The sequence below is a fragment of the Mustelus asterias genome, chromosome 1 (assembly GCF_964213995.1).
Source record: "Mustelus asterias chromosome 1, sMusAst1.hap1.1, whole genome shotgun sequence".
NCBI classification, from domain to species: Eukaryota; Metazoa; Chordata; class Chondrichthyes; order Carcharhiniformes; family Triakidae; genus Mustelus; species Mustelus asterias.
In genome coordinates this window covers 92,355,708-92,375,896 of record NC_135801.1, presented here as the reverse complement: position 1 = coordinate 92,375,896, position 20,189 = coordinate 92,355,708, and positions in this window count along the sequence as shown.

Here is a 20,189-nt window from a genome sequence, read left to right as displayed (position 1 = left end):
GAACTAATTTTTCCCAAACAGTAGAATATAAGTCAGAGGAAATCATGTTCAAACTATATAAGTATTGTGGTCAGACCATATCCTGATTACTGTGCCTCCTCTGGTAATCATAGGGAGATATTCTGGAACATGTGGCAGTGCGGAGGACAACCAGGAGGTTGCACCCAGTGTTAGGCCTGAATTATGGAGAAAGACTGAGATGCTTAGGCCTTTGAACTTTGAAAAGAGGCATCTTGGAGGTGGTCGAAAAAAGGTATATATGATTAGAAACAGGAAGCAAAAGTAAATCCTGGGCACACCACAGGCTCAAATGAATAAAGACCAAACTTAGAATTAATAGTGCATTCAGAAAGTCTCCTTTACATAGTGATTAACAAATTAAACAGACTTCTGGTCAGAGTAATGGAGCAAAAACCCCATGAAAAATAAATGACACAATGGGGATTGTAGGGCCTGTCTGCTTGGATGAACAAAGATGATTCAAATTGCCCTCCTCATCTGTCTTTATGTATGCAGAAGTGTGAAAGGTAGCAATACCAGTAAAAGATATGGAGACACAGTAAAATTGGGTCTTTGTTGCTGTTTGTTGTAAGTCGGTCAATAAGTTTGTAATCTGGAGTGCCAGTGATTGTGTGATAGCCAGATGCCAGGAGCCAATGACATTGTAATAATGGAAAAGCTCCTTTACTTAAAGCCTGCCATTTAGGAAGCAAACACTAAATCACTGTAGCCACTGATCAACAGCCTTTTTCAATGTTGGACTAAGTGCTGTCCAATATTCCTACTGTTTTTAACAGTGTCCTCATATGTTTGACCATGGCAAATTTTGATCTTGTAGCTGCCAGCTGTTGCTACCAACTTGGGAGATGGTGACACTAGCATGGCAGCATGACAGATAAATACAGCACAGCTAAAGGAGATCCTGTTTTATACTAGCGGAATCCAAGCAATTTACTTGAGCCACACATTTGAGTGTACAGCAGACATCAGAGTATACACCAGCAATATTAAAATGACAATTATACAATACTTCTTGAAGACAAATAGTTTGTAGAGTCTTGCTGAATTACCATAAATTAATTTCAGCAACAAGAAGTTTGGTGGTAGAATTAATTTCATACATCTATTGAGATATAATGAAAAGCTAAGGACTATTTGAAAAACATGCCAGGTTGGCAGATTTTCCAACCAGTTTATGCAAAAGAAGCTTTCTAGCAAATGCCAGAGGTCTGTGCCATTACAAGTTAATGGTTATATTGTTTAAGGAAATTGATTGATCAAACTTGTTTTGTTTAAATGCTTGTTCTCAACATTTTGTGGGATTGTAATATTACAGTTCAAGCAGATATGCCCAAATATATTCTTGGCTTTACTCTTGTACCATAAATCTACAAAATGTTTTGACTGAGGTGAGCAAAAAAAATCTAGTTGAGATGCATTTTTATCCTTTTACATGACTGCAGTATTTTATTGCAAGTGCCATGTATTGATTTAACTTTTGATTTGATGATTTTATAATGTAAGCCATTGTGTGTTATTTAATATGTGCCAATAGCCTTTTTGACCCCGGTAACTTAAAAAAACTTTCTTGCAACCACTAAAAAATGTCCATAAATCTTGCAGTAGCTCAGCATAGGTAGTTCTGCTGCTTCCCACTTGTCGTATGAAGGAATTCCAATTATCTACATTTGAAATTCATGTGATTCTAGGACAGCCATCAGAGTTTAAGATATTACAAGCCTGCAGGCATGTGACAATCTAAAGTTTGCACCGAATTTGCACATCATGACCCAAAGAAAGTAGCAATTTCTAATACTTTTAAATTCTTTTCATATATTTTCTACACAGGAATGCCAAGGAAGAATTTATAAGTTATTGATTAAGAAATAATTATCTTGATGACAATTTTTAATAATAAATGTACAATTTGTGTTTATGTCTGCATGTGAGTATGTCTGCATGTTTTTTTACATTCACACCCATTTGTGTTTCTTGCATGTATGCCTGTCTGTGTCTCTTACTGCATAACTCTGTAGATGAGTGCCTATGCATACATGTGTGTGGCTGCATGCATGTGACTGTGTTTGCATGTGTGTCTGTATCTTCATGTGTAAGAGACAAAGTGGCAATGCAAGCTCCATTAGAATGTAGCAGAAACAATAAGATATTGGGGACGGAGTTATACTGTGCCTGTGATAATGGTAGGGACAGCAGGTGTGGAGGGTTCTACCTCTTAAATGTGGTGGGAGATGATTAAAAATGGGAGTAGTTCGTGGGCAGGAATGATGACTGGTTCAAGGGCATGGAAAGGGAAGAAACAGCACTGTGAAGATTAATTACTGAATTGACAACTTTCTTAACTTTCAAGGAGTGATTTTATCTGAATATTCTGTCTGTACATCCAGTGTATCACATTCTGTGCAAATATAAATTCTCAACTGGTTATATTCTTCCTTCCTTGTTCATTCTTCGAGGTGAAGGTGACTATGTTCATCCTCTTGTGTGTTTGGCAGGTGTTTGGGCAAATGCGTTCTGCTGTAAATAGGACAGAATATCACAGGCAGAATATCTCAGCATTTTGGCTGAGTTGACAGCTCGGAATTTCCTCCCCTTGTATTTTTCTCTTGGTCTGTAATGCATTTGTTTTCGGTGGATGTCATACTGTTTCATATTTTGTTCAGTATTGCATGGACAGGAAGCTACATGGTCTGGGACAACTCCAGGCAAAGAGTAAGTTCTCCAAGAATGCACTTTGTGAGTTCCTGTCTGCTGATAACTATGCACAAGTGGCCAGTTCAGAACTGGACATGCAACTTAACATGGACTCCAATGTTCTCCAATGCATGCAACAACTTCAAACTTATGATCAGCACAAAAAAAATGGGTAATGTACCAGCCTGCTCCAGGAGAGCCTTATCCCAAGTACAAGGTTTCAGTCCATTGCCATGGTCAGCAGTCGATAAATTCACTTATCTCAGCTGCACACTCTCTCTCGCTGTCTAAAGTGACGATAAATAGTCAGCATTACTGATCAAATCTGACTTTGCAAAACGATTTTACATTTATGTAAATCAGCCATTATTTAATTGTTATGCAGCACAAGCTCCTGGAGACATCAAACCTTGCTGTAATATCGTTCACAGCCACCTCCTGTAATGCTGAGAAAGTGGCTAACCTTCACAGGTTGACCTATACACTAGATAGCAGAAAACTATTCCACCCGAGCCTCAGGCCAATCAATCTCTAGCTTGTCTCTACCTGGCATCCACACTCTCAAAATTGCTAGATAATGACAAGCAGCAGGGCACATGGTCAGTGAATCCCTGAGTGCAGAAGTCAGTTGTGTTGATCTACATTCACCATGTCTGAGATTAGTTAATACAGTATATTCTGTGGATCAGGTTAAGGGCATTTCTGGTCTGTATGGCTCAGTGTCATACCGGCTAGCACAATTACTTTATGGAGAGGTCAGCTATTATAGGATTCTTCCACCAACAGATTATAATTGATGCAAGGTGTCCAATTTTCCTGTGAGATCCAGTAAATAAAATTCAATATCAGTGCAGGTCAAGTCATGTGGTGAAATAACACTTCAATTCACATCATGCAATTCCATCAGTGGAATTGTTCACTGGCTGTGCAATCACTATGAAGAAAAACAAACTGATCCAGGACAGAATTACTCTCCCATTCCCCAAAAATCCATATGTTCACCACCCCAAAGATGATAAGGTACATTGCATTTCAAGGGCAAAAAATCTTTTGCTTTCAGGTATCATTGACAAATTCATCATGCCTCATTTTCAACCTTATTAAATTATCTGAGCGCTTTGATATATTTCGATTTTACCACACCTGTTCAAGTGTTGTCCTAAAATTATAGAATGATACATCCCAGAATAAGCCAATTCTCTCCATCTTACCTCTACCTGCTCTTTGAAAGAGTGATCCAATTAGTCCCACTCGTCCACACCCTCCAATTCCCTTTTGAAGGTTATTATTGAATTTTCTTGCACCACCATTTCACTTTAATGCTTTCAGACCGTGCACTCCCATATATTAATGAAACAGTATGCCAGTAATTAAATTTCTAACGTAGGGTTTTATTGTAAAGTTACCAGATTTATGAAGAATGCAATTATTGTGTTAAACAAAGTCATGCTTGGAACTGATACATATTGATTGATGAATAAAAATATTTTTATGTTTTGATTTACAGAGTTGAGGTTAGTTTATGGAATAGATGATTGAATATTGAGCTAATTCCATGTTTCGCTTGCAATCCCAATCTACAGCTCAGTTGTGGAATTTGCTTGCTTTATAGTGACCAGTCAGTGTTACTGATCAAATCTTACTTTCCAAAACTATTTTACATTTATGTAGATCAGCCATGATCTAATTGCTATGCAGCACAAGCTCGAGGGGCTGAGTGGCCTAATTGGTTTCCAGTATTCCTAGCTACTTGTACTTGGTTATTATGATCAACCAGTTGTATAAGGTTCAATTTTGCACTAGGTTTCTTTCAATATTTCATAGTCAGGAAGGAATTTCATAGCTCACGCAAATACTAAATGACCAAACACTTGCTGAAAACCACATTTCTGCACTTCTTGATGGACTGTCATTAGTAGAAGTGTAACTGAATCAAACATATATGAAGGAAATTGAGATTTGCAGCAAATTCATGGCTTTAGAGATAATAACATTTACATTGCTTCTCTAGAGGCTTTGTGGATCCCCTACTGAACTGAATGCAATAACACCAGAGAACCCCTGTGCAATTTCTCGGCCTGTAGCCCCAACATTGCAACACAGAGTCTCGCATGAGAGGAGGACAATTGCTGGGAAATCATGAGCACACAAATTAGATGTCATGACTTTTAGGTGCAACTCCTTGATCCACTCCCATTTCCTGATTTTAAAAAATCAATTTCAGGGCTTTTATGTGAAATACAATCAGAAGTGGTGAGAAAACACTTGTTATGAAAAGTTATAAAATGGAAGCATTGCTTACCAATTGCAAAAATGTGGGAAGAACCAATTCATGGTGTTAACTTGCACACGTATTAACTCTTACCTTGCCTTTCTGTTCCTTGGAATTAACTAAACAATGGAGGAGAATTACAGGCACTTGCTATACTGCTAACTATTTATGAAAAATGTATTTGCACTGTTTGTTGGTTTTAGAATGACAGTGTTGTTTTTCTGCAAATACAAACCAGAAAATCAGTTCCACTCCATGGTTTCAATAGTGCCACTCTCTGGGGCAAAGAATTGCAGCAATTGACACGTAATGATCAGCCACATATAACAATCAAAATGGAACGTGTTCAAATTGATCATTATAATGGAGTTTTATGTAACTATTTAGTCTACGTAGTTAGGTCAATATAGTATGAGTTGTACTTGTTAAGTATTTAGTTGCTTACTGAGATGGGGACGTTGTTTTGTAGTTGATTAAGTTACCAAAGGCACTTGCATCGTTATTTTCTTTGTCCAGTGAATAGAGCAAGAATACAAATGTGGATGCAAACAGCCTACATTAAACAAACAGTTTTGCAATTTTCCTGGCACCTAACATTCCCATTTTAGTCACTAGCAACATGCACAGGAATATTATTGTATACAATTCTTGTGTGCAACCTGGTGAATCCTTCAATCAAACAGGTTTGCTGGACAACATGCAGCTAATACCAAAACAAACCAGTTTTGAATGCCTGTAGAGTACATTCTTCTGTTTTGTAGGATTTCAAATTTCAGCATAATTCAATACCGTAACTGGCTTTTGCTGCACTGCCTCTGACATTTACCACACTACAGGCAGATCATGAAAAAGGAAATGTACATCTGCACTTTTCATATAGATTTTCAAATAGATAAGTGGTTCAATCTGCACTATAGAATATGTGCTTGAACCTTAGTTTGACTGGCAGTTGAACTCAGTAAGTGATTGCACCAATGTTTTGGTGTGCCCATTAGGTGGTTAAGATCAAGTGTAGTTTTGGCATCCTGCACTTGGTTGAAGTCATGAGGTTACACTGCGGCTTCATTTAAAGCAATTTTTAAAAAATGGCATCGAGGCCTTTTGGCTAAGATACAAATGAGATCAATCCTAGGAGAAGGTGCAATGCCTGCTCCAATTAGCTTGGATCATGCCCAAGACAGGAAGTGGTGAGCCTGTCTTGTCAGCTTGGATCTGGAATGTCTCACTTGTGGAGACATTGAATTGGACTTTGATTGGATTGAATTGGATATTAAAAAAATAATGATAAGAGTATCTCCTCCTCCAAGGCAGAGGGAAGCTATTCAACCACAGTTTATGTTAGCCAGCTTCAGATGGCCATGCATCCCAGAGTTGCATGGACTTCTTAGAGGTCTTGTTCAACTTCAACTTGTCTTTTCAATCTTAGAACATTGTTTTGTTTAGTATAGTCATTGATTTTCTGTTCAGCAGAGTTCAGCAGGGTGTGGGGTGGAGTGCTGGGTGTGGGTGCAGGAAAGTTTCTGAAGGGTAAGGATGCTATTGGGTGATATTCCTAGAGCAATTCAATGTGAACAAATCTGAGCCAAATTCCAAACTCAGAAATTTCAGCTTCTGGAGATGCAATAGAGATTTTTTTTTTAAAAGAGAGAAAGAGGAAGAGTAGCCAAAAAAGTATCTGCCAGAGATATTTTTATTGATCCCATTAAAGTAAGGCTGGTGAAGAAGGGAGTGTGGTGGGTGTAGGTGTTAGTTTTAAGTGCTAATGGATTTCTGGTGCAATGTCTTGGTTTTGGTGAGATTCCCGCCTGTCCGAGACAGAATTTAGTCATGTGGTTTTACTCACCAGAAGGGACAGGAGTGATTTGCAATTGCTGTTGCCCTTCAGTTACCTGCCACTGATCAGTTAGGTATGGGAACTGGGGTTCCAAAACCAGTTTCAAGGGAGGGGCGATGGGAGAAGAGTCCACGGTGGGAAGCCCGAAATTTTGCTTGTGGAACTTAGAGGGGAGCTCTTGGCCCTATAAAGGGAAGTGAGAAAGCTTAGCTTGAATGTCCACTTTTGCTCCATATTCTCTTCTGACCTAAGGTCACCTGGCAGCAAACCAGCTTCCCTGCTTGATTCAGAGTTAAGATAGCAGTTGGAGCCCAATGGCATCAAGGGATCCCAATCTGCATAGTTAACCTTATGGTTTCAAGCAGGCATCTTTGCTGCCTGATAGGTTAAGATTTAAGATGGGGGTGGCACAGTGGTTAGCACTGCTGCCTCACTGTGCCAGGAACCTGGGTTCAATTCAGCCTTGGGTAGTTGTCTGTGTGGAGTTTGTACATTCTCCCTGTGTCTGTGTAAGTTTCTTTCCAGTGCTCCAGTTTTGTCCCACAGTCCAAAGATGCACAGGGTAAGGTGGATTGGTCATACTAAATTGCTCCTCAGTGTCCCAAGATGTGTAAGATAGAGGGATTGGCCATGGCAAATGCTTGGGGTTATGGGGATTGGGTGGAGGGGGGGTGGGGGGGTAGCCTTGGTCAGATGCTCTTTCAGAGAGTCGGTATGGACTCAATGGGCCGAATTGCCTTCTTCTGTGGGGCCTCTATGGTTCTATGATGGGAGTCATGATGTGGAGATGCCGGCGTTGGACTGGGGTAAACACAGTAAGAAGTCTCACAACACCAGGTTAAAGTTCAACAGGTTTATTTGGTAGCAAATACCATAAGCTTTCAGAGCACTGCTCCTTCGTCAGATGGAGTGGAAATGTGCTCTCGAACAGTGCACAGACACAGAAATCAAGTTACAGAACACTAATTAGAATGCGAATCTCTACAGCCAGCCAGGTCTTAAAGGTACAGACAATGTGGGTGGAGGGAGCATTCAACACAGGTTAAAGAGATGTGTATTGTCTCCAGACAGAACAGCTAGTGAGATTCTGCAAGACCAGGGGAAAAGCTGTGGGGGTTACTGATAATGTGACATAAATCCAACATCCCAGTTTAGGCCGTCCTCGTGTGTGCGGAACTTGGCTATCAGTTTCTGCTCAGCGACTCTGCGCTGTCGTGTGTCATGAAGGCCGCCTTGGATGCCATCATCTCACGTGAGAACACCATCTACCAGGTACACGGTACCTACTCTTGCAACTCGGCCAATGTTGTCTACCTGATACGCTGCAGGAAAGGATGTCCCGAGGCATGGCACATTGGGGAAACCATGCAGACGCTACGACAACGGATGAATGAACACCGCTCGACAATCACCAGGCAAGACTGTTCTCTTCCTGTGGGGGAGCACTTCAGCAGTCACGGGCATTCAGCCTTGGATCTTCAGGTAAGCGTTCTCCAAGGCGGCCTTCACAACACACGACAGCGCAGAGTCGCTGAGCAGAAACTGATAGCCAAGTTCCGCACACATGAGGACGGCCTAAGCCGGGATGTTGGATTTATGTCACATTATCAGTAACCCCCACAGCTTTTCCCCTGGTCTTGCAGAATCTCACTAGCTGTTCTGTCTGGAGACAATACACATCTCTTTAACCTGTGTTGAATGCTCCCTCCACCCACATTGTCTGTACCTTTAAGTCCTGGCTGGCTGTAGAGATTCGCATTCTAATTAGTATTCTGTAACTTGATTTCTGTGTCTGTGCACTGTTTGAGAGCACATTTCCACTCCATCTGACGAAGGAGCAGTGCTCCGAAAGCTTATGGTATTTGCTACCAAATAAACCTGTTGGACTTCAACCTGGTGTTGTGAGACTTCTTTCTATGATAGGATCCAGGCATTGACTATGGCAGATGAGTCACATTGTCACTTTTAACTGTCTACTTGTCAGGTACACAGGTTTAATATCACCCCAGAGTTACATTAATATGGACTACGGAAGGGTTGGCTGACCAGTCATCCTATAATTTTGGGAAAATAATAGTTGTGATAGCAAGGACCCAAAGTGAGGGGGTTGGGGAAGGAGGATAAAAGTATAGAACAAAGCTGTGCAGAATTCAGCAGAGTTGGAATGGCCAACATTTAATTTTATTATTCTCTCCCCCAGAATAATACTGCTATTTGTTTGCGTGTTGAATTATTTGCTTCCTTTACACCACACAATTCCTGTCTGAAAGGACAGTCAAGTATTAATGTCAGCCACTTTATTCTAATGCTATTAGAATCAATCAGTCACTGTTATATGGATTTGGAATTGCTTGCTATTGATTATTGACTATCAATTTACTTTGGACCCACCTGGACATTTCTTCAAGTGCGTTCAACACCTTCTCCAGACTACTTGGCATAGATTCAGAACTCACTCTGTATGACTTGTGGAGAGCTGCCATAACGTACACTTGTGGTATGATGCATTATATAGCATGGCACAAACTCTCTTTTACTATTCTGTTATGGCAAGGCAGAGAAGAGTCAAGCTATTTATCTTAAATACAAGATCTTTGTGGGTTCTATTTGCTGATATATTTTATTGTCAATGTTTTTTGAACATAAGAAACACAAATTGAAAATTTGCTTGACCCAATCTTTTATGAAAAGTGTTTTTTTTAGCTTGTTCAGCCTGCGTACTCCATCATAGAGAGATGCCAGGGAGAGACCTTGTGGCAAGTCAGCAACAGACCACCAGGTAAAAGTGAGTAATCAGAGTCTTTTGGCTTGAAATTTTCCAGCCATTCTGGTGTGCTCTAATTGTAACTACAATCAGATTCTGCCTGTATTGCTGTAAACTCTGTTAGGAGCTGGATACACGTTGAAGCTTCCATTGGCTCTGTTTGGGGCAGAACTACCTCCTGCTGCAAACAAAGCCCAGTGATGTCTGAACGAAATCAGGGACTACTAATGCCGGGAATCCGAGCTTCCTCAGCTTGCAGGAAAGAGCCAGCCGGTGTAGTTTTGGAGGCTGATATGCGAATGAGTTGAGTAAAACTGGTTTCCTGAAGCATACATAGGTTCTGGGCCAGGGAAGCGGCATAGAGTCTCAAAGCTAAGGGAAGATACTTTCCATTTAATGAATCTTATTTTTGCACAAAGTGGGAGGGGGTGATGGGATGAGAAAATGGCCTTTGTGGGAAGAAGGAAAGGATGGGTCTTTGGGCACATGTTTCATCAGATGATAGAAAGCAATGGAGCTTGTTGCCTGTGGGGGCCCAATACCCAGATACTCACCAGTCATGGATAGATTAGATGTGCTTCTCTGGCTAGTATGCTGGAGGCAAATAGCAGGTGCATGATCCAACTGCTGGAATCACACTGCTAAGCAACTTAGAGTACAGAAGCTGCCCTTCAGCCCATCGAGTCTGCACCAACAGAACTATACTAAGTCTACTAAGTCTCATTTTCCAGCACTTGGCCTATAGCCTTAAATGTTATGACATTTCAAGTGCTCATCCACATGCTTTTTAAAGGTTGTGAGTTTCCTGTCTCTGCTACCCTCCCAGGCAGTGCATTCCAGACTCTCACCACCCTCTGAGTGGAAAGGTTTTTCCTCAAATCCTCTCTACATCTTCTGCCCCTCACCTTAAAATTATGCCCCATCGTTTGTGACTCTTCAACTAAGGGGAACAACTGCTTCCTATCCGTCCTGTCCATTCCCCTCATATTCTTATACACCTCAATCAGGTCCCCCCTCAAACTTCTCTGCTCTAAAGAAAACAACCCGAGCCTATTCAGCCTCTCTTCATAGTTCAAGTGCTTCATCCCAGGCAACATCCTGGTGAATCTCCTCTCCAGTGCAATCACATCCTTCCTGTAGTGAGGCAACCAGAACACACAGTATTCCAGCTGTGGCCTAACCAAAGTTCTGTACAGTTCCAACATAACCTCCCTGCTCTTATAACCTATGCCACGACTGATAAAGGCAAGTGTCCCAAATGTGTTCTTAACTACCCTATTCACTTGTCCTGCCACCTTCAGGGATTTGTGGACAAACACCTCGGACGTGGGATGGGGGGGGGGGGGGGGGGGGGGGTGCGTGGCATGGTACATAGTGGTTAGCACTGCTGCCTCACAGCACCAGGGACCGGGTTCGATTCCTGGCTTGGGTCACTGTCTGTGCGGAGTCTGCATGTTCTCCCTGTGTCTGCATGGGTTTCCTCTGGATGCTCCCGTTTGCTCCCACAGTCCAAAAGACCTGCTGGTTAGGTGCATTAGTCAAGTTAAATTCTCCTTCAGTGTACCCGAACAGGCGCCGGAGTGTGGTGACTAGGGGAATTTCACAGTAACTTCATTGGAGTGTTAATGTAAGCCTACTTGTGACAGTAATAAATAGACTTTACGTTTTACTTTACTCTGTTCCTCTGAGCTTCCTAATGTCATGTCATTTCATGAGTGCTCCCTTGTCTTGTTACTCCTTCCAAAGTGTCAAACTTCCAAGACCTCAGATGCAGTTGAGCCTATTGTCCATTATTTTTCTACTTTTTAAGGAAGGAGGGGGTAATCCTGAATGGACGGTACATCTACAGTCGGTCATTACTTCTGTTCACGCATTTGTTCTGTAGAGTAGAATTTGGAAGTTTATTGCTTAAGCCATTGTCCATTGAAGGGGTTACTCTATTGCTTTCCAAAGCAGAGAAGATCACACAAGAGCACATGATATAATCAGCAGTGAAATACAAGAACAGAGCTCTTCTAGTTGATATCCAAGTTCACTACAACTGACCAAAATTGGATTGGAAAAGGTATAGTTTTATCATTGGAAATGAGGGCAGACTAAGGTTAGGTTTGAGATCAAGAAATTTAGCTAGAATAGTAGCTTAAAAATAGAATAGCCTTTATCTTTTCTCCAGACAAAATGATTCTCTATCTGTTAGCCAGACAGGGCACTGAACAGGTCAAGCTGATTTAGCTTGTGATTTTATTCTTGTCACCCAGTGAGGATGTGCGACTGACACTGCAAATTTATTGCTCCTGGAATTATGCCACAACATTAGGTGGATGAATGCCTAATGCATTCATATGGAATTCACCTCACTGCTATTTAAATAGGGGAATAGGATAACTGAATTGCTCTTGCAGTGTACTGGCTCAGACACAACAGGTTGACTGGTCTCATTCTGCACTGCATGCTTTTCTAATGATTCTATGATTTTGTTTAAAATGGATATGTGAACTTGCTTGCTGAAATAGTGGGGCAGGGATTTCAGACAAACGCTTTAAATATTCATTCACTCACATCATTTCAGAGCTATTGTATTGGAAGTAATAACATCTGGGTTCCCATCATGCTGTGCATCTCCTTCACCCTGCCACCGCACCCCCCCCACCACCCCCCCCCCCCCTCCTTTTGGTTATTTGGGTACTTTACCGTGTTAACTTCTTGGTAGTCCAGTAGAGGGCATCCAATCCCTTATGGTCTAATGGAGGTTATTTGATGCATGTTTCAAGCGTTGGTCTTGATGCACTATTCGGTGTTTAACTGTTGGTGATTATGGTTTAAAGACAGGTTTCTCATCTGCCCATTAACCCCTGAAATTATTGTTTGCAGCCTTATGTGCGGTTCACCCGACCTTCCTCCTGCACAACATTCTATCCACTGGCTGTGGAAGAATTATTTCTTTCCTTTTTGGCTATATTCATCCAGCATAGGATGTAGCCCTTCTCATGCCTTTTGGGTGAAAATTAGAGTTTGCCAAATCAAACATTATTATAATCGATTACTGGAGATCCAATGAAGAAGCAAAGGAGAGTTATCCTGGACAGGATAACGGCTCGATTAGCCAACATAGCCGCAAGATTGAAGGACCCAGTGGACCTCTGCAGATCTGGAAAAAGATGGTTGACCTGAAGAAAGATGCCCAGATAAGGCTGTAGCACAGCATTTATACAAGTACTTGCCCATGTCTGCATGCCAAAAAAACATTTCCCTCATATTCATTTTACACTGACCCAGACAAAACATTCATAGAACTTCATCCAGCGAAATGCCGTCTTGACAAAACACTTCACTGAACATTTGACTGTCCTGCCGCATGCAGCAAAACCATGCATCAAATTGTCATTAGATACCTTAAAGACATTTGACACAAGAACTCGCTATAAAGTAGTGCAGTTGCGTTTTGAATGTTGCCTCAGGTATAATCAAGATAGCAGTACTGTGTATTTTACTGTGTGCTGCTTAAACCTGAAGACCACTGGTGGGATATTTTTCTACATGACCTGTTTCAGTGGGGTTATTAAGTGGATGGTAGCAGAAACTGGATTGAACATTCATTCTGTCAGTTCTTGCTGATTTTTGCACTCTCAAGCACATGAACATTTGAAGAAAAGGAAAAGACCACCAAGTCCTTCTCATGCCAAAATGACACAAGCAACGCATTAGAGTCATAGATTAAATACAGCATGGAAACAGGCCCTTTGGCCCATCCCGTCCATGCCAACCAGGTTTCCGAAACTGAACTAGTCCCATTCGTCTGTGTTTGGCCCATATTCCTCTAAACCTTTCCTATCCATGTACCTGTCCAAATGTCTTTTAAATGTTGTAATTGTACCTGCCTCTACAACCTCCTCTGGCAGCTCATTCCATATACACACCACCCTTAGTGTGAAAAAGTTGTCTCTCAGGTCCCTTTTAAATCTTTCTCCTCTCACCTTAAACCTATGCACTTTCATTTGGGATTTTCCTTCCCTGGGGAAAGGACCTTGGCTATTGACCTTATCTATGCCCTTCATGATTTTATAAACTGCTCTAAGGACACCCTCCTCTTCCTATGCTCCATGGAAAAAAGTCCCAGCTTATCTAGCCTCTTATAATTCAAACCTTCCAGTCTCGGTAACATAAAATCATAGAATCCCTACAGTGCAGAAGGATCCATTTGGCCCATCGAGCCTGCATCGACAACAATCCCAACCAGGCCCCATCCCCTTCACCCACGTAATCCTGCTAATCACCCTGACACTAAGGGGCAATTTAGCATGGCCAATCCACCTAACCCACACATCTTTGGACATCCTTGTAAATCTTTTTTGCATCTGTTCCAGTTTAATAACATCCTTCCTATCGCAGGGTGACCAGAATTGTTTGCAGTACTCCAAATGTGGCCTTACCATTGCCTTGTACCGTTGTAACATAACATCCCTTTAGTGACTGGAAGCCAGAGTCCAGTGGTGTACCAGAGGGACCAAACGAGAAAATGCTGGAAAATCTCAGCAGGTCTGGCAGCATCTGTGAGGAGAGAAAAGAGCTGACGTTTCGAGTCCAGATGACCCTTTGTCAAAGCTAAAAGGCATAGAAAGTGGGAGATATTTATACTGCTGGGTGAGGGAATGAAAGATGAGTCATAGCCACAGAAACCAGGGGAAAAGGCTGCTAATGGCAGTCCATAGAGAGAATAAAGGATGTGAATGGCCAAATGGCAGAGAAGCTAAAATGAAGATGTTGGGGGAGGAGGGGGGAGGAAAATGGATGGGAAAGAGGTAAGATTTAGGAAAAGAGAAGCAAAGGGGGAGAAAAGGTAAGGGAAAGGTAAAGTAGGGGAAAAGGGTGGGAAGAAAAATGAAGAAAACCAATAAAGAAATAAAAGGTAGAGAACAGTAAAAAATTAAATAAAATAGGATGAAAACAAAGGGGCCGAGGTGGGGTAGAGCAAATCATCTGAAGTTGTTGAATTCGATGTTGAGGCCGGAAGGCTGTAAAGTGCCCAGCTGGAAGATGAGATGTTGTTCCTCCAGTTTGTGTTGAGCTTCACTGGAACATTGCAGCAGGCCAAGGACAGACATGTGGGCATGGGAGCAGGATTGTGTGTTGAAATAGCAAGCAACTGGAAGGTCAGGGTCCTGATTGTGCACAGACTGAAGGTGCTCAGCAAAGCGATCACCCAGTCGACGCTTGGTTTCTCCGTTATAGAGGAGACCACATTGGGAGCAGCGAATGCAATACACCAAATTGAAAAAGATGCAAGTGAAACACTGCTTAACCTGGAATGAATGTTTTGGACCTTGGGTGGTACACATGGATGAGGTAAAGGGATAGGTGTTACACCTTCTGTGATTGCATGGGAAAGTGCCATGAGTGACAAGAGAGGTGTTGGGTATAGTGGAGCAGTGGACTAGGTTATCCCAGAGGGAACGGTCTCTGCGGAAAGCTGACAGAGGGATTGAAGGGAAGATGTGTTTGATGGTGATATCACGCTGGAGTTGGCGAAAATGGCTTTGCATGCGGAGGCTGGTGGAGTGAAATGTGAGAACAAGGGGGACTCTCTCTTGTTCTGGGGGAAAGGGAGGGGTTGAGGGTCATAGCGCGGGAGATGGATCGCACACTGTTGAGAGCCCTGTCGACAACTGTAGATGGGAATCCACGGTTGAGGAAAAAGGAGCACATATTAGAAGCACCACTTTGGAAGGTGGCATCATCGGAATAAATGCGACGGAGGTGAAGGAGCTGAGAGAAGGGTATGGAGTCCTTACAGGATGTGGGGTGTGAAGAGCCGTAGTCCAGATAGCTGTGGGAGTCAGTGGGCTTGTAGTGGATATTAGTAGATAGTCTATTGCCGGAAATGGAGACAGAAAGATCAAGGAAGGGAAAAAAAGTATCTGGGATGGACCAGGTGAAGACGATGGAGGGGTGGAAACTGAAAGCAAAGTTGATAAATTTTTCGAGGTCCGGACGAGAGCATGAAGCGGCACCAAAATAGTCATAGATGTACCGGTAAGGGAGTTATGGGAGGGGACCTGGGTAGGCCTGGAACAAGGAATGCTCCACATACCCCATAAAAAGACAAGCGTAGCTTGGAGCCATGCGGGTACCCATTGCTACTCTTTTGAATTGGAGAAAGTGGGATGAGTTAAAGGAGAAGTTGTTGAGAGATAGAACGAGTTCAGCCAGGCGGAGGAGAGTGGTGATGGATGGGAATTATTCAGGCCTCTTTTCAAGGAAGAAGCGAAGAGCTCTCAGGCCGTCCTGGTGTGGGATGGAGGTGTAGAGAGATTGCACATCCATGGTGAATAGGAGGCGGTTCGGGCCTGCGAACTGGAAACTGTCAATATTATGCAGGGCATCAGAGGAATCTCGGATGTAGGTGAGGAGGGAATGGACCAGGGGAGTGAGGATGGAGTCAAGGTAAAAGGAAATAAGTTCAGTGGGGCGGGAGCATGCTGATACAATAGGCCTACCAGGAAAGTCCTTTTTGTGGATTTTGGGAAATAGGTAGAAGCGGGCTGTCCGGGGTTGTGAGACTATGAGATTAGAAGCTGTGGGGAGAAGGCATCCAGAGGAAGTGAGGCCGGTGACGGTGTTGGAGATAATGGCTTGATGTTCAGTGGTGTGGTCATGGTCCAGGGGGAGGCAGGAGGAAGTATTTGAGAGTTGGCGCTCAGCCTCTGCGAGGTAGAGGTCAGCCCGCCAGACGACAATAGCATCCTCTTTGTCAGCAGGTTTGATGACAATCACAGGGTTGGACCTGAGGGAGCGATTGTTGGGCCCCCTATTATTCATTATTCATATAAATGACATTGTTGATTATTTCGGGGGTAGGATTAGTAAGTTTGCAGATGACGCAAAGATTGGACGGGTGATTAACAGTGAGGCGGAGTGTCTTGGGCGACAAAAAGATATAGATGGAATGGTCAGATGGGCAGATAAGCGGGAGATGGAATTTAACCCTGAGAAGTGCGAACTTTGGAAGGAATAATTTGACAAGAAAGTACTCAATGAATGGTAGGACACGAGGAAGTTCTGTGGACAAAGGGACTTTGGCGTGTTTGCCCACAGATCCCTGAAAGCAGAAAGGCATGTTAGTAGGGTGGTGAAAAAGGCATATGGGACACGACTTTATCAATCGAGGCATAGATTACAAAAGCAGGGAAGTCACGTTGGAGTTGTATTGAACTTTGGTGAGGACACAGCTAGAGTACTGTGTGCAGTTCTGGTCGCCACATTGTTGGAAAGATGTGACTGCACTGGAGGGGCTGCAGAGGAGATTCACCAGGATGCTGCCTGGGATGGAACATTTCAGTTATGACGAGTGGTTGTGTGGGCTTGGGTTCTTTTCATTGGAGCAGAGAAGACTGAGGGGTGAACTGATCGTGGTATCCAAGGTTATGAGAGACATGGATAGAGTGCATAAGGAGCAGCTGTTTCCCTCGTTGAAGGGTCAGTCATGAGGGGACATAGGTTCAAGATGAGAGGCAGGAGGTTTAGGGGGGATGTGAGGAAAAACGTTTTTACCCAGAGGGTTGTGATGGTTTGGAATGTGTTGTGTGGGAGGGTGGTGGAGGCGGACTGCCTCACATCCTTAAAAAGTATCTGGATGAGCACTTAGGACATCATAACATTCAGGGCTATGGGCCAAGCGCTGGCAGATGGGATTAGGTGGGGGTTCAGGTGTTGCTAATGTGTCAGTGCAGATCCGATGGGCCGAAGGGCCTCTTCTGCGCTGTCTGATTCTATGATTTCATGACTCCTGAACTCAACGCTCTGACCAATGAAGAAAAGTGTACCAAATGCCTTCTTCACCACCCTGCCTACCTGTGACGCCACTGTCAAGGAACTATGTACCTGCACCCCTAGGTCTCTCTGTTTGACAACACTCCCCAGGGCTTATAATTAACTGTGTAAGCCTTGCCCTGGTTTGTCTTACCAAATGCAACACCTTGCATTTATCCGAATTAAACTCCATCTGGCATTCCTCGGCCCACTGGTCCAGTTGATCAAGATCCTGTTGTAGATTTAGATATCCTTCTTAATTGTCCACTACACCACCAATTTTGGTGTCACCTGCAAATTTACTAACCATAACCTCCACCCAACCCTCTCTCCCTCAGAAATTATTTGTTTTTCTGGGAGAGACAAAATAAGTTCCCAGTGAAGCCTGGGAACATTGAGGGAATTAGTAACAAGAAACTGACAAATATGGTGGCACATTACATTCTTGAAAGCTGCAATTGGCTTCTGCTACCTTCTGATATCATTATATCCATTTGTCTTTGGATGCCTGTCTGGGATTTACCATCTGTCCTTCCATCCCTTGTCGCTTACTGCAGATGTCTGGTTAATGGTGGAGTTTTTTTGAGAGCTTATCCAACAATATTTATGAGTTGCTCACTTTGGAAAAATGCACAGAGGTTAATGGCAAATGCATGTTTCAGTGGCAGGCCCACCCTGCCCTGTTGCACACTTATGGTTGAACTGAAAGATCAATCCTATTTAAATCTTGGAGTGGGGTGTTAGGATGGATGTCCCAGACGTTTCAAACTCATCAGCCCATTTGAAGGGAACTAGTACAGAAGCAAAATACTGTGAATGCTGGAAATTGGAAATAAAACAGAAAATGCTGGAAATACTCAATGCGTCAGGCACTGTGAAGAAATGGGCTGAACTTTCCTGGTCCAATGGAGATAGCTGGCACTTAATATGGCTGGCAATATGGTGGGTCAAGACAACAAAAAGGGAGTTTCATGTCTTCCTGCAGGTTATGCCAGCAACAGGAACCTTAGCTGTCCTTGAGACATTTATTGGCCCAATTAAGGACTACTTCCCTCCCTCAAGAGTATTTTGCCCACCTTGGAAGGCCTACCACCACGTGGCGACAGTGCTTGCTAATTGAGCCCTGGTGGGTTCCTGGTAGACTCCTCCATAATCGATGCTTTATAGTACACAGAGAGGTCTCTGGCAGCAATGGCTGGTAGCTGGTTCCCATGTCTCAGGCACCACTACCCTGGCAAACACCTTTACGTTCTCCACCACTGATTGCTGGAGTCTGTCCGCCTGGCTCCAGCTCCTTCAAGGCAACTTGCGTGATAGAGGGTGACTCAACATTGAAACGCCTTCTACCTGGTGAGGTGGCCTCAGCAATGCCCACCATTAGCGGTGGCAATACTGGAGCTGCTGATTGGGCTGGCAGCTTTTGGGGATGAACCTGGCTCGCTTTGAACCTCGATTTTCAGCCATCATTGAAAAATTCTGAACAATATTACAGATCATTGACCTTTAATCAAACTCAGAAAAATTAGAATTGTAGTAGAGTTTCAAGCAAGTGAAAAAGGGGAGGACGGGAAAATGATCAAAAGGGAAGATCAATTACTTTTCTAACTCTTCCCAGTTCTGAAAGACAGAAAGGAGAGAGTGGGAATAAATTATAGTTATTCAGAATGGCAGAAGGTGGGAAGTGGTGTTCCATAAGAATTAGCACTGGGACATCAGCTGTTCATAATTTACTTTAACAATTTGGACTAAAGAATCTAAAACACGATTTCTAAATTTGTGGTGACACCAAATTGGTGGGGTAGTCAATATTGAGGACTGCAAGAAATTACAGGAGGACATTTAATAAACTGACAGAATGAGCAGATAATTGGCAAAAGAAATTTGACACAGATAAATGCGTGGTAGTATATTTTGGTAGGAAAGGAAAGCTCACTCATTACATGGAAGCTACAAATCCAGGTGGGGGAGAGGAACAAAAGGATCTTGGGTTATAAAGCACCAATCACTAAAAGTTGCATCACAAGTTAGAAAAGCCATTAAAAAAGCAAACCCAGCACTAGGTTTTGTTTCTAGAGGGATAGAATTGAAAAGTAGGGAAGTTATATGAAATCTGAATTGAAACCACTTTGAGTACTGAGTGCATTCTGGTCACCGTATTGTAAAAAGGAAGATAAACTGAAGAGGGCGCAGAGAAGATCAAAAAAGGATAATAGCAGAAATCCAGAGGTATACACTTCAGAAAAGAACTGACAGGCTGGGTCTTTTTTCTCATAAACAAAGGAGGCTGATCTAATAGAGATCTTTGAAATTATGATATGTTCTGATAGAGTGGATAGAGGGAGAATGTTTCCTCTTCTGGGGCAGTGCATAACTAGAGGGCATCAAAATAAGAAAATAAACAAAATATCCAATAGGGAATTTAGAAAAAACTTCTTTAACCTAAAAGTGGTAAGAATGTGGAATCTGCTACCACAGAGAGTGGTTGAAGTGAATAATATGTGCACTTAGGGGGAAATTGGAAAAGCATTTTAGGGAGAAGGGAATCTGTCATTGGGAACTGCCAGAATTCATTGTTAAGGAGGTAGTTGCAGGACGTTGAGAAAATGATAATACAATCAGGCAGAGTCAACATGGATTTACGAAAGTGCAATTGTGTTTGACAATTTGTTAGAATTCTTTGAGGATGCGTGAAACAGAGTGGATAAAGGGGTGGCCAGGATCGGGATGTGCTGGGTGGCAGAGATTTGGGCTGGAGGGCATCCCACGAGTTGGCCCATCACATGGCGGTGAGCATCCAGTTC